Source organism: Lissotriton vulgaris, chromosome 10, assembly GCF_964263255.1.
Source record: "Lissotriton vulgaris chromosome 10, aLisVul1.2, whole genome shotgun sequence".
Classification (NCBI taxonomy): domain Eukaryota; kingdom Metazoa; phylum Chordata; class Amphibia; order Caudata; family Salamandridae; genus Lissotriton; species Lissotriton vulgaris.
This window is the reverse complement of record NC_141698.1, coordinates 778560020-778575146: the sequence shown is the minus strand read 5'-3', so window position 1 is coordinate 778575146 and position 15127 is coordinate 778560020. Positions and strand designations below refer to the sequence as shown.

The 15127-nt window shown below is 47.9% G+C and overlaps 1 protein-coding gene across 1 annotated transcript in view; it reads left to right on the top strand.

Annotated features, from left to right (window-relative positions):
- Nucleotides 1-15127, top strand: part of HNRNPA2B1 (heterogeneous nuclear ribonucleoprotein A2/B1) — a 244146-nt gene that overhangs the window by 29485 nt on the left and 199534 nt on the right. The window lies entirely within an intron of this gene.

Genomic DNA, 15127 nt, shown 5'->3' with positions numbered 1-15127 from the left:
GGCCGCTTTCCGTGGGCCGGGGGCGCCTTTAGAGTGGCGCTGCGGACTTGCTTTCTATCCACGTACTGTGGAGGTCTAGCTACCTCTGACCGTCTGTCCTACTACCAGGCCTCTCATCTATTGGTTCTGAATGAGTGGTGGTATGGTGACCGCAGTGACCCGGCATATGCGCTGGAACACTTCTTGATGGGAGATGCCACGCTACATACGCTGTTGTACTCGGCCAGGCGGCGGAGGATGCTGCCGCGGGTCACCCAGGTGGTCTTTGTGATCTGGAGACAGGCGTTGCGCCGTATGGGTTGGTGAGGTAGGCTGACAGCCGAAACTCCGCTGTGGAAGAACGGACAGCTTCCTGCCCTGGCCTCCCTGTCGGGGTTTGGAGGCTGGGACGCCATCGGGATTTCCTCACTTGGCCATGTCCTCGCGGGAACTACCCTCAAATCCTTTCGGGATCTCAGCTCTGAATTCGATCTGTCTAAGACCCAATTTTTCAAATATCTACAATTCCGCCACGCACTCGCGCCGAGTCTGGTGGGGCTGGACCAGCTTCCCGAATTCAGCCCAGTGGAGGCCAAGCTCTTCATGGGGGACCTGGGAGATAAGAAAGTCTCCAAAATATACCAAACGCTGGTTACTCACTGCTCTTCTTCTCTCCTGTCGTTGAAGGCCTCCTGGGAGACAGATGTTGGCCCGTTGGATGAGGATGACTGGAGGGAGGCCCTTGAGTCCCCCCGTGGGGCTGCCATTGCTGTGCGACTCAGGTTCATACAGTTTAAATATCTTCATAGGGCATACTACACTCGGGAGAGACTGTGGAGAGCTGGCCTCATTGCCGCTCCGGAATGCTTGCGTTGGGGGACTGAAAGAGGAACGCTGCTGCATACGGTGTGATCTTGTGTGGGTCTGACCCGATTTTGGAATAGGGTTTAAAATTGCTTGTCGGAAGTACTGGGGTGGGACCTCCCTCGTACACCCAGACTGGGCCTCCTCCATGTCCTGGAGAATGTAGGAGGAAACATCTACAAACGCCACCTCCTTTTACTGGGTCTGGTTGTAGCTAAACGGGATCTGGCGAGAGCCTGGAAGAGCGACCGTGCCCCCCCACTTAGCGCCAGGAAAGCGGGCTTAGACTTTCTTATGGGGCTTGAACTACCTGTGTTTGAGGCTAGGGGGTGCCCCCGGAAGCATTACAAGATCTGGAAGAGGTGGGCGGATTACAGGGGATTGACCCTGGAACCCCCCGTTGATATAGACGATGTACAACCTCCGGATGGGGACCTTGGGGCCTAGGGCGGTATCTGATACCTACTATGCTTTACCTATATTTCTGGTGGAATGTGAACACGTGCACTGGGTTAGGGTGGGATAAGGGGTGGGTAGTCGGGGCGGGGGGGAGTTGGGGGTGTTTTACTTGGGGTGGTTGGTGGGGCATGGGGTGGGGAGGGGGGCGATTTACAGTTTAGGCCTTCTATTCATCCTGCTTTATGTTTACTGTGGACAGGGTCCTCCTGATTGTGGAGATTTGTACCTATGATATGCCTAAACTTTCAATAAAAGCAGTTGTGAAAAAAAAACATGTGAGCTAAGTCCCCCACGTGTGATTTACAATTCCAGCACAGAGGGTTATCAAGGAGTTTAAGCTTGTAGAGTTTTTCCGGCGACCAATATGTTCTATTAATCAGCATGACCTTAGTTTGAGAAAATATTGGTGATATTTTATTGAAAAAAGGTGTAAGATGTATCTTATCCCAGTCAAATGATATTTTAGAGGAATTATGTTCATTCTCCCAGGCGAGCTCGCTTTTCCTATGCACCTTCTGGGGGTTTGGGGAGAGGATTTTATAGATTGTAGACACCATGTGACCCATTGAGAGGAGATGGAACAGCTTGTTACAAATTGTAGGATCACTCGGCGAAATGGCTCTGGCAGTGAGAACGAATTTAAGACGTAAGAACTTGTAGAAGTCAAGGGGTTGGAGATCAAACCATGATTGTAAAGTGGCGAAAGGTAATGGCGCAGACCCTTCATAAAGATATTTCACTAAGTTCAACCCCTTCTTTGACCATTGCTCCCAAAAGAGATGTTTACCCCCCTCATTTATGGCTGGATTGAACAACGAGGACAAGTTGGATTTGCTTATATTGGTTTTAACTTTAGAGTGTCTCTCTAGGTTTAGGAGGACCCTTCTGGTGTTAAGAAATACGTATTTGGAGTGAGGAAAAGTTGCCATATCCATTGACATTAGGGCTGGTAATGGTCAATTACTAATGATGGCCTTTTCGACATGAACCCAAACAGGAGTGTATTCGGATTGAAGTTGGAACCAATTCACACCTTGTTTGCACATATATGCCGTCTGGTAGCACCTGAAATTTGGTAAGCCTGTGCCTCCCTTGTCTTTCGCTAGTTGGATCTTTTTCAGGGAGATTCTTGGTTTTTTGCCTTGCCATAAAAAAGTATTGAAGAGCTTATATATTTTGGTGAGGAAGTCATCCGATAGTAGCATTGGGAGCATACTTACATCAGATAATTGACCAGCGGTGTGATCATCATTTTCAGAGTTTCCGCTCTGCCCCACCACGATAAAAATGTCGGTGACCAACCATCCAAGAGGGAAGATATATTTTTATGATGGGTATGCTCATTAATTTTGAGGGTTCTAATTAGGTCCTTTTCAAATTCTATTCCTAAGTATTTGAACATTTGGTTTGCCAGAATAAGCCGGAGTTACCTAGAATGCTTCTTTCACCTATATTATTGAAGAGTTTCACCTCCATTTTGTCTTTGTTAAGCTTATAGCCTGAGACTTTGGCAAGATCTGCAATAGAGGACATGGGGGCCGGAATCGCAAAATCTGCGTTTTCAGATATGACTAAGACCTCATCAGCATAGGCTAAAATTTTGACTGTGTAGTCATCAAAGTAAGTACCTTTTTAATATGGTCATTATTTCGTAAGTAATAAAGGAAGGGCTCAATGGCGAGTAAAAATAGGGAGGGAGATGGGGGGCAGCCCTGTCTCGTACCTTGTTCCAGTTTAAAGGGTGATGATAGGCACCCCCCTGCACACACTCTTGCCGATGGGTTAGAATATAGTGCCATCACCATCCGAATAAATTCTGTTCCTAACTTGAACTTGTGCGAAGTAGCTTCTATATAAGACCAGTCGACCTTATGGAAGGCTTTTTCTGTGTCTAATGTTACTGCAACGGTCGGAGTGGTGATTAGTTTGGCCTTCTCTATTATGTGTGCTAGGGTGCGGGTGTTGTTGCTTGATAACCTATGCTTGAGAAACTCTACCTGTGATGGGTGAATGAGTTTGGGCAGGACTTTCTTGATTCATTTGGCCAGGATCATGGCATAAATTTTGCAATCCAGGTTGATCAGCGATATCGGCCTGTAGTTCTTCGGGGATGTCGGATCTTTCCCTTCCTTAGGAATCACTGCGATAATTGCCTCCGAAGGGGTACCAGTGACTTGGCCGCTGTCAGCGAAGCCCAGGTATTATTCTTTGAGAGGTTCTACTAGGGTTGAAACTAATCCCTCCTAAAACATGGCGCTGAACCCCTCTGGTCCCGCGGCTTTCCCCGTTTTGAGAGTTTTGATGGCTTGTTCTATGTCTGCAGCGGATATGGGAAAGTTAAGGTCCGCCTGGTTTTGCAGCGATAGGGAGGGGAGAGTACAATTATCTAGGTATGTGTCTAATTTGGTGCTATCAAGTTCTTTATTTTTACTATATAAGTCACTGTATAATCTTTAATAAATGCATTAGCAATTTTGGTTGGGTCAGTGTGACACATCCCTAATTTATCCATGAAGCTCTTAATAGCAGTACGTTGCAACTTAAATTTCAAATAAGATGCAAGGCTCTTACCAGCTTTGTTAGTTTGGCATAATTTGAAGTTTTTGTGGTTCTTGAGCCAGATTCCCGCTCTCTCACTAATCTTGTTATATTCATATTTTTGGGTCATTATGTCGTTTAGGGTCTGAGGATCTTTAGAGATCACGAGTCTCTTCAAGCGTTGAGATCTCTTGTTCTAGGCGTGTTAGGTTATTGTTGGCGTCTTTGTTCATGGCTGTACGAATCTTAATTATGACTCCTCTAATAGTGGATTTAGGTCCTCCCATCTCGTGAGGTTGGTAGTGTCTCCCTTCTTATTGTGAACCAGGTACTCCTGTATAGCCGTCTCAATAGCCATCCTATCTGCATCACTTTTCAAGAACGCGTTATTGAATCTCCATATGTTTGATTTTTTTTTTTTGTCTCATTATGGATTGCCAGTGTCATTGTGGTGCAAGAATGGTCGGAGACTACACGTGGCTCAATGGAAGTGTCATCGATATCGGCAGATGAGTGACCAGATATGAGTATGTAATCTATGCGTGAGTACGATTTGTGTTGAGGTGAATAAAAGGTATAGTTCCTCTCAGTTGGATTCAACAATCTGCAGGAGTCGGTTAGATTATAACGGGCGCAAATATTGAGGAGTGCCTTGTGTGAACTATTCGGGTGAAAAGGACAATGAGAGTCTCTATCCAGGTGTGGGTCGTGAGGTAGATTGTGGTCGCCGCCCATGATGTGAGTCACATTATCTGGGATCGTGTGAATGTGGTCAGATAACTCTTTCCAAAAACTTGGGTCATCTTTGTTAGGGGCATAGACATTGGTTACAAAGAAATTCTTTGTTATCTTATAACAATTTTGTAGACACCCACCTACCCTTGGAATCAGCAGCACTATGTAAGATGTCAATATTGGCTCTCTTTGCAATGAGGGTTAAGACCCCGTTCTTCTTTCCTAGGGCATCCGAGCCGAATACTTCGCTGTATATTTTATTTTTCATTGAGTTAAACTGTGACGAGTCAATCTTAGTTTCTTGTAGTAATATAATATCACCTTTTTGCCTGTGTATATAATCTAAGGTTGTATGTCAGTACAACGCATGCTTTTACCCCGCATGCCATTACAACGCGGGGATTACAGCGCAAGTCGTTACAACGACTTGCGTTGGGGGGCGCTGGATAGTGGAATAGTTTAATTTTCTATTCCAACTCCAGATAAAAAAAATGAAACTATTCCCTATCCAACAGCGCCCTCCAGCGAAAGTCGTAACGACTTTCGTTGTAATCCCCGCGTTGTAATGGTAGTGCGGGGTAATAGTTGCGTCGTAAAGGTTGTTCCCCATAATCTAGTATTTTTCTCTTCTTGACTGGGTGATTGATGCCCTTTACAGTAAGTGAAACAATTCTAATGGACTGTTTATTCGGGACCATGATATGGGAAGAAGCGTGATTTATAGCGCCATACGTTACGTGGAACAAGAATGGTGTTAGGTGCTGTGTGTTTGTGCCATGTGGGGCCACAGGGCCACATGTGGGGCATGCGCAATAGGAGAGAAAGATCTTGTGGAGATAAGTGTCTGATGGGCCATAGCACAAGAGTAAACGCATAAATCGGACACTGTCACTGGAGTACGAGGAGCAGCTGCTTAGACCCAAATTTAAACAGAGAAAGAAAAACAAAGGGAGAGAAAACAATATGTGCAACAAACCCCACCCAACCCCCCCCCTCACCCCAAACCCTCCCTCCCCACCCCAAAAGTACTCTAAGGACATGACGACCAAGGAGAAGGAGCAACAGCAACAACAACTCTCTCCTGTGGCAATAGCAGATTGTATTCTGCTTAATGATTACAGGGTTTTTGAACAGATAACATTAACCTCAACATTAAGAGGTTCTACGCGCACTTGCTGGAAATATTGCATAAAGTCAGATCAGCGCTAAAACATTTTAAATACAACGAAGAGTGCACAAGATCACTGAGTTAAGTGGCTTATTCACATTATCTCCAAAGATTGCTTCAAGTGAAAACGTGTGAAAAAAGCGTACTTTCAATACACAGCTGCCATAAATACTATGGATGTGTCACTGAATATGCAGAAAACAAATATTACGTCAGTTTTACATCAGGTGGTGTCATTGAACTCCATTGGAGACCCAGTAGACCTTAGTATTGCGTGTAGCGTAGTTCAGATATAGCGCTTAATTACCATATTCATAACCATAGCCATAATCATTCTCTGTGTCTCGCCTGCATGTGTAATGTTCATCAAATGTAGTTGCCATAAGCGTTTGGAGTCATTACATTGATGAGGCCAATACCTTGCCCAAAGTATTTACACAAGACATCACAAGTATTCATTGGTAGCAATCCATGTCTTACCATGCTGTAGATCAATTCTAGGATCTTAGGACATCCGAACGTGCATTCACAATACCACCTTAAGCAACACAGCCTTCAACAAAATACCTCTTCAGACGGAGAATATGGATCAGGGTCCTGGAACACAAGATGCCTTGGAGAAGTGATGATCACCAACAGGCTTGTTAGTGAGATGTTGTAGGCAGCTTGAACAGTCCATGGTAGTTCATGTTAGGATTCCACCGCCGAGGCACCTGAAGCAGCTGTTTCCATTGAAGACTCATCTGGGCCGTTGAGATTCATATTCTAAAAGCTTACACTGTATATTAGGTGTGCAATGCCAAGCACTTTTGGATTCGCCAGACATTCTCAACCAAAGACATTAATGACTGGGCAGCTAACTGCTTTAGGTGGCTTCATAACAGCCATCCCCTGGGTAGCAATCCATCCGTGAGCTGAAGAAAACCCTAGAGCGTGAAGTCTCTTTAATTGCGGGATAGGTGCCCAAAAAGACTACTAAAAAGTCTTGGAAGTAGCTGGACAGGCCAAGCAGTGTCTCCTCAAAGGCATCTGTTGTGAAAAAGTATAATATAACTCATCGGTGATAATGGTGACAACCACTCAGTTAACAGGGGTTCCTTCGACAGTAGAATTTTACAGTTGCAATGAATTATGTCAGCAAACCAAACCAGTCACTGGACTGGCTATCCCACTGAAACTTCAGGATACTTCTCCCAGTAAGTGTCACTTTGTCCTTTTGAAAATCCGCCTATGTCTGCTGCATGTAAAATATCAAGACGATGACGAGGGAAGAATATGAACAGGAAGAAAACTGGGACAGTGATAAAGAAGACTAGGATACTTGCTGATGGTCATCCCATTATGATCAATCGTATGAGGGTTATATAAAAAAACACTAAAGTAAGGAGGCTGTGGTCTCTATTCGCCGCACCTTGATTAGGGAGCTCCAGCAGACGAAGTCTTGTTGTACAAGGTTCTGTAGTAGGGGATCTCTGTGTATAGTCCTAATCTAGTGAATAGTCCCGCCCAAAAATAGTCTCTTAAGTTGTCTTCTGTGCAATCCTGCATAGACACTTTAAAGAAAATTAAAGAGAATAATGCAGCCTATACCTGCAAGGCTACACTGTCCAGCACTTCAACTAGAAATGCAAAGGACATTCCACCAATATCACATTTAACACAGTCTGCTAAGTTTCACCCATAGAGAAACTTCCCCCTCACAAAATCCTTGGAATGATAGAGAGGAAGGGATGGACAGACCAGCCCTCATAGGCTGCCATAGTATGTCTGGAAAAGGGATACCGTGCCTTTAAGGAACTCTCCAGAGACCCTCGGTATCCCATGATGCACAGCAAACTCCTTTTACTTTCAGTTCTTTTTTCCGGCTCCTGCTAGCAGGACCCTGGAGCATTGAGCTTTCCCTTTTTGGGTGTTTTTTCAAATTTTTTTTTTTTTGGCACAGTTTTTGTCGGATATGTCTGCCTTGTTAGACAAGTGTCCTGAGTGTGCCAGGAAGAAGGCAAAATCAGACCATCACAGGGTGTGTATCCTTTCTCTCTTCTTTCATGTCCCTGAAGACTGTGAGATCTGCAGGTCCTTCTCCAAGAGGACCCTGAGGGACAGAGAGAAGATTTAGGATCCAGGGCATGGAGCTACGAAGACATCAGAAACAAGGTGGTTCTGGCTATGGAGGAACTTCTTCCTCTGCCCGTGCTTTGGCCTCTGGGGGGGCTCCCCAGCCAAGACAAGGCCAGAAAACGGCACAGATCTCCGTTGACGTCGATAGCCTCGACGTCGAGGGGGATGACCACCATCTGCTCCCCGTCTCTCCAGGGCTCTGGGTTGAAGCGACGTCGTCGTTCGACGTCGAGGGGGCCGAAGTCGAGACCTCGGACGAGGTCGACGTCTCAAACTTCATCAACGTCGAGACACCATCGACGTCGAGATGAGTCAAGGAGGCACCGGCGCTCGCCGTCGAGGAGAAGAGAGGCAACGTCAAGGGATGTTTTGCCGTCGAGACATTCGACGTTTAAGAAGAGGTCGAGGAGCGAGAAGTCGACGTCAAGGAGGCGATCAAGGGCCAGGACTGTGTCCCAGGGCTCAGTTGGCAGCCTATCTTCTACTTCCACGAGCCAACGGTCGCGGCGGCGCCGGCGCTCGTCTGAAAGGAGAACTGCCTCAAGAACATCCTCATCAAGGCCTGCAAAGAAGGGGCGAGTGGTTCGGTCTTCGGACTCTGCATATTCCCAGACCTATTCGCCTTCTATGCCCAGGTCTCCTACGCCTCCTCCGTTGCTGAAGGATACTCCTCCTCGCAAACCTACTCCTCCTCCACCTCATCGTCCTCCGCTACCTACGTCGCGTCCTCCTCCAAGGTCTGTGTCTTTGCCACATCTTCCATCACCGCCTACTGGGCCTTCACAGCCTAGGCCTCCGTTTCGGCCTCCCCAACTTCCAACGAGGGAGCTGCATCCTGTGTGGCCAGTGGATCGCCCTAGGCCTTGGAGATCGAGGTCACAGTCTAGACGGAGGGACCGGTCAAGAAGTGACCATTGCTCTTCCACAAGGTCCCGTCGCCGGAGGGACAGGTCAAGGTCACGTCATACCCCTCATACAGATTCTTCCAGTGCCTGGGAATACTCCCCCCACCTTATCGGACACACCACGTACAAGAGTGTCCCCAGTGGATATCGTCTCGTTTCAAGAGGTGTTGTTGAGAGGGGCAGCGAAGCTGGGGATTTCGCTAACGGTGCCCACATCTTCGACATCGGTGATTTTCGAGACCCTGCACAAGCGGCATTTGTCTCGACCCTTGTTGCCCTTGGTGTCAGGGCTCGAGGAACCGGAGATGGAGCTCTTCTTGACTCCTGCATCAACGAAGTCTGCCCCTTCCCGGCTGCAGAAAAAATACAGACTCGGATCCAGCGTTCCTTAGATCAGACCCGGTGCCGGATTTGGTGATACAGAAAAGGGGGTGGTGATGAACAGAGTGTCTGAATTAAGCAGACCACTCTTACCCAGTCCAAAGATCAGGGCTTGATCCATCACCGTTATTTATCTCACTGCCCCATCCCAGCTCAGAACCTGGCTATATGCAAATCAGTCTGTCCCTGGCCCAGTGCATCATGGGAACAGGGCAGACTAAACTACCAAGCCAATTCTTCACCAGAAAGGAGACCAGCTACCGGGGACCGGTTTCTGGCATTTCAGCCGTCTTCGGCCCGGCTTGCTTGAATCCTGATGGAGCAGTGAGAAAGGGACTCATGTCTGAGTATACCCTGCCACACCTATAGTGGCCAAAAATGATTCAGAAAAGGGGGTGGTGATGAACAGAGTGTCTGAATTAAGCAGGACCACTCTTACCCAGTCCAAAGATCAGGGCTTGATCCATCACCGTTATTTAACGGCTGAAATGCCAGAAACCGGTCCCCGGTAGCTTGTTTCCTTCCCAGTATAAGAATTGGCTTGGTAGTTTGGTCTGCCCTGTTCCCATGATGCACTGGGCCAGGGTCAGACTAATTTGCATATAGCCAAGTTCTGAGCTGGGATGGTGCAGTGAGCTAAAAAACGGTGATGGATCAAGCCCTGATCTTTGGACTGGGTAAGAGTAGTCTGCTTAATTCAGACACTCTGTTCATCACCACCCCCTTTTCTGAATCATTTTTGTCCACCATAAGCGTGGAAGGGTATACTCAGATGTGAGTCCCTAGCTCATTGCACCATCAGGATTCAAGCAAGCCGGGCCGAAGACTGCTGAAATGCCAGAAACCGGTCCCCGGTAGCTTGTTTCCTTCCCAGTATAAGAATTGGCTTGGTAGTTTGGTCTGCCCTGTTCCCATGATGCACTGGGCCAGGGTCAGACTAATTTGCATATAGCCAAGTTCTGAGCTGGGATGGTGCAGTGAGCTAAAAAAACGGTGATGGATCAAGCCCTGATCTTTGGACTGGGTAAGAGTAGTCTGCTTAATTCAGACACTCTGTTCATCACCACCCCCTTTTCTGGATTTGGTGATAGTCACTGCGGCTAGAAAACAGCGCGCTACTTCCCCGTCGTCTACGGTACCTCCGGATAAGGAGAGCCGTTCGAGGGATTCGGCGGGTAGGAAAGTCTGCGGTACGGCCGCTACGTCCATGAAGGCCGCCAGCGCCGCGGCTCTGCTGGGTCGTTATGACCGGTCGTTGTAGGAGTCTCTGCAGCAGTTTCTGGAACATCTTCCTAGGGACAGGAGGGAGGACTTCCAGGAAAATCATCTACAAGGGCATGATGGTATCCAACCAGGTGATAAGTTCCGCTACAGATTCCTCTCTCCTGGCGGCTCATGGATACTGCCACTGAATTAATCTGAGGCGTCATGCCTAGTGGCGCCTGATTTCACTAAAACCGGAGGCTCAGCAGAGAGTTGCCAACCTGCCTTTTTCTGGTGCTACGCCCTTTGGAAAGCATGCGGACGAGGAGATGGCCCGCATAAAGGCTGAGCCTGAAACCCTGACGGTCGTGAGGTTGGAAAAGCCAAAAGAACAGAAGAAGGCCTTCCGTCCCTTCCAGAGACTTTTTGGTGCCCAGGGAAGAGGGCAAGGTCGCCAAGCTGGACAGCAGCAACAACAACAGCAGCAGCAGTACCAGCGGCGCCCATTCCAGAAGTGCCAGAGGGGTAGAGGCGGCCAGCAGTCCTCCTCATCGCCTAAAGGCCCGGCTGGGTCTAGGCCCCGAGGTGCTACTTCCCCCCTCTTCCATTACCCGCTCCGGTGGGGAGGAAGCATACAAAATCACTTGTCAGAGTGGAGAAAAATTACTCTGGACAAGTGCGTGTTCAATATTGTTTGCAATGGATACAGTCTTCGTTTTGTCAGCCCGCCTCCAGCGATTCCAGTTGTTTGCTCGCAGTTCCAACTGCGCGAGTTACAAGTGGAGGCCGATACCCTGTTAAGAAAAAGGTCGATAGAAGACGTCCCTGAAAGGGTTCACGGTTCTTTCTGGTAAGCAAGAAAGACAAGAACGAGTTCAGGCCCATTCTGGATTTGCGACTAGCAAACAAAAGGATTCGCAGAGAAAAGTTTGGCATGCTGTCTTTGCACCAGATTTATTCTCAGCTGCAGAGGGGAGACTGGCTTTGCGCAGTAGATCTGCAAGATTCGTACTTCCATGTGCCCATTGCACGGAAACACCGGAAGTTCCTGCAGTTCCTGGTCCGCACCAATCACTATCAATACTCCGTACTACCGTTTGGACTGAAGTCTGCTCTCAGGACTTTCTCAAAGTACATGGCGGTGGTGGCAGCACACCTGAGAAAGAACAAGGTGTTTGTCTATCCGTACCTGAACGACTGGCTGATAGAAGCCTTCACCTTCCAGGAAGCGCAATTGCACTTCAACAGGACGGGTGTTCTGCTGAACCAGCTGGGGTTGCGCATAAACATGTCCAAATATGTTCCGACTCCTGTCCAGTGCCTACAGTACTTGGGAGCCTTCATCGGTACTCTTTCAGCAAGCGTGTCTCCTTCGGAGGAGAGACGCTTATCGATCCTTCGGAAGGCTCAGGCTCTCATGGCTGTTCCATCTACGACCGTGAGTACGGTGTCTTCTCTACTGGGGTCGATGGCCTCTTGCATCTTCCTCACGCCACTTGCACGGCTCCAAATGAGGCCGCTGCAGGAATGTCTGGAGGACCAGTGGGACCAGAAGCGGGGGAGCTGGGACGACCGGATCAGGCTGTCCCTTCACGCCCTTCAGTCCCTGAAATGGTGGTGTTCAGCGGAAAATCTCCTCAAGGGGATTCCATTCCACAAGGACCTTCTGGGTTAGACTATCCTCATGGATGCTTCTCTCCTCGGCTGGGGAGCGCATTCAGACCACATTCAGGGAACGTGGTTCCCAGCGTAATCCACGTACCACATCAATTTCCTGGAACTCAGAGCGGTTCACTTGGCACTGAATGCCTTTCATCCGTCCTTCCAGACCTTGCTTGCTTGCGCAGACGGACAATATGACCACGATGTATTACCTCAACAAGCAGGGAGGCTTGAGATCGCGCACCCGGTCATTGGAAGCGCAGGCTATCTGGCATTGGCTGCTAGCCAGAGGACTGACGATAACGGCCACCCATCTGCCAGGTGTGCAGAATGCTCAGGCGGACGCTCTCAGCAGGCTCGTGCAAGAAAACCACAAATTGGTTCTGAACGACGAGGTTCTAGAAGGCATCTTCAAGAGGTGGGGCACTCCAGACGTCTGTTCGCCACCGCCGAAAACAGAAAATGCAGAGACTTCGCCTCCAGGTATTACCAACCAGGGACTCTGGGGAATGCGCTATGGATCAGCTGGTCGAACAGCTTTCTGTACACTTTTCCACCCATTCCCCTGATTCCGGCGGTGCTCATCAAGCTGTCCCGGTCAAGGGCACGGACGATCCTCATTGCTCCGGAGTGGCCCCGACAGTGGTGGTTCACTGATCTGCTACACCGGTCTCTTCAGCCTCACCTGTGACGGCCGGACCTTTTCACGAAGTTCGGGGAGGGGGGCAGATGGTGCACCCCAACCTCTCATCGTTGAGTTTGGAGGCATGGCTCCTGAGAGAGTGCAATATGGACACCTGAATCTGCCTGAGGATTGCATGTACATTCTCAAGGAGGCTAAGCGACCTTCCACTAGGACGTCTTACGCCTGCAAGTAGAATAGGTTCTGCATCTGGTGTACTTCCACGAACTATGATCCTACGACCTGCAAGGAAGATGTGGTCCTTCCATATCTCCTGCATCTGGCTCAGTCTGGCCTTAATTTTCAATCTATTAAGGTTCACCTCGCAGCATTAACTGCGTACAGGAAATGCCCTTCACAGACTTCCCACTTCCAGGTCCCTGTGATTAAGTATTTTTTGGAAGGGTTGAAGAAAGTGTTTCCTCCTGTTCGGAGTCCATCACCTTCCTGGGAGTTGTATGTGGTGCTGTCCTATTCATAAGGCTTCACTGCAGCACTTATCGTGGAAGGCGGCTTTCCGTGTGGCCATTACATCGGCCCGAAGGGTGAGTGAGATTCAGGCATTATGTTGTCAAGAACCTTATATTGTTTTTCATGCTTCTAAGGTTGTGATGCGTACTCACCCTAAGTTCCTTCCTAAGGTGATCTCTGATTTTAATGTTAATCAGACTATAACTTTACCTACTTTTTCCAGAATCCTTCCACTCCAGAGGAAAGGTCTCTTTATTCCCTGGATGTGAGGAGGGTATTGAAATTCTATCTGGTTAAGACCAAGGATATTCGTAGGTCAGACCAACTTTGTCAACTATGGGTCGGTCAGGACTGGTCTTGCTACCTCTAAACAGTCCATATCTAGGTGGATTCTGTCCTGCATCCAGTTGTGCAACCAAAAGGCTAATAAGACCTTAGGAGGTAAGCCTAAGGCTCATTCCATCAGGGGCAAAGCGGCTACAACGGCTTTGGTATGTAATGTTCCCATTGCAGAGATCTGCAGGGCTGCCACGTCGTAGTCGGTCCATACCTTTGCTAAGCATTACTGTCTCGACTCTGATGCCAGAGCAGATGCTCAGGTTGGGCAGGCTTCGTTAAGAAATCTGTTTGCACAGTAGTGGTGTTTTTTTTCTCCACAGCCAGTTAGTTTGTTGGGATGGGCTTGCCATTCTATTCACTAGATTATGACTATACACAGAGATCCCCTACTACAGAAGGAGTAGTTTCTTACCGGTAACTCCAGTTCTGTAGTAAGGGTATCTCTGTTATAGTCCTAAGCGCCCGCCCTCCTCCCCGGTGGAGAAAATTGTACTGTAATGTGTGCTACAGGCCTTTCTTTGTACACTTTCAAAAATAACAAAGTAAAAGGAGTTTGCTGTGCATCATGGGATACCGAGGGTCTCTGGAGAGTTCCTTAAAGGCACGGTATCCCTTTTCCAGACATATAATGGCAGCCTATGGGGGCTTGTCTGTCCATCCCTTCCTCTCTATCATTCCAAGGATTTTGTGAGTGGGAAGTTTCTCTATGGCAGACTGTGTTAAATGTGATATTGGTGGAATGTCCTTTGCATTTCTAGTTGAAGTACTGGACAGTGTAGCCTTGCAGGTATAGGCTGCATTATTCTCTTTAATTTTCTTTAAAGTGTCTATGCAGGATTGCACAGAAGACAATTTAGGAGATTATTTTTGATTGCTCCAGGGTCCACGCACATGGGCGGGACTATTCACTAGATTATGACTATAACGGGGATACCCCTACTACAGAACTGGAGTTACAGGTAAGAAACTACTCCTTCCTTCAGATTTCTCAATTGTTGGCAGTCGAGTGATCGAGGATGTCCTCATTGCAAGTCTCCAGGGCTGAATCGCCAGCCATCAAGAGAACCTGCCTCTTTACCAGCACCTCCTTCTGACTGGCACGCCAGTTGAAGAGGATGGAGAAATTCCTGAGAATTCCCAGATTCTTTCCTGAATAGGATGATTGCATAGCGCTCGTTAGTTCAGAACCACACCCACCCCATGCTGACTTACTTTTGGGGGGCAACTGGCTTGTTGCAGGTCAGAAACATGTTCTTACTTGGCTGTAATACCCCAGCGTTGGTATCTTTCATACTTCGAATATAAACACTTTGGGCATATTATCAAGAACAGCGTTAAAATTATCGCCGCTTTAGTGGCAGGAAACTGCTGCTAAAGCAGAGATAATGGGCTTGATAATATGCCCATTTGAATTCCCATAGAAGCCCATATTCACACCAGAACATGGGCTTCTAAACCAAAGCTAGAGAACAGTAGTATTCAGGGAAGTGCTTTTTTATGTGTTAGTCGTGATGGAGAGCATTGACAAAATGTGCAAATTATTTTATTAAAACATAAAGCAAGTGTTTTAAAACCAATTTAAGCATCTCTACATGATGCTGGGTAAATGAGGCAATCACATGT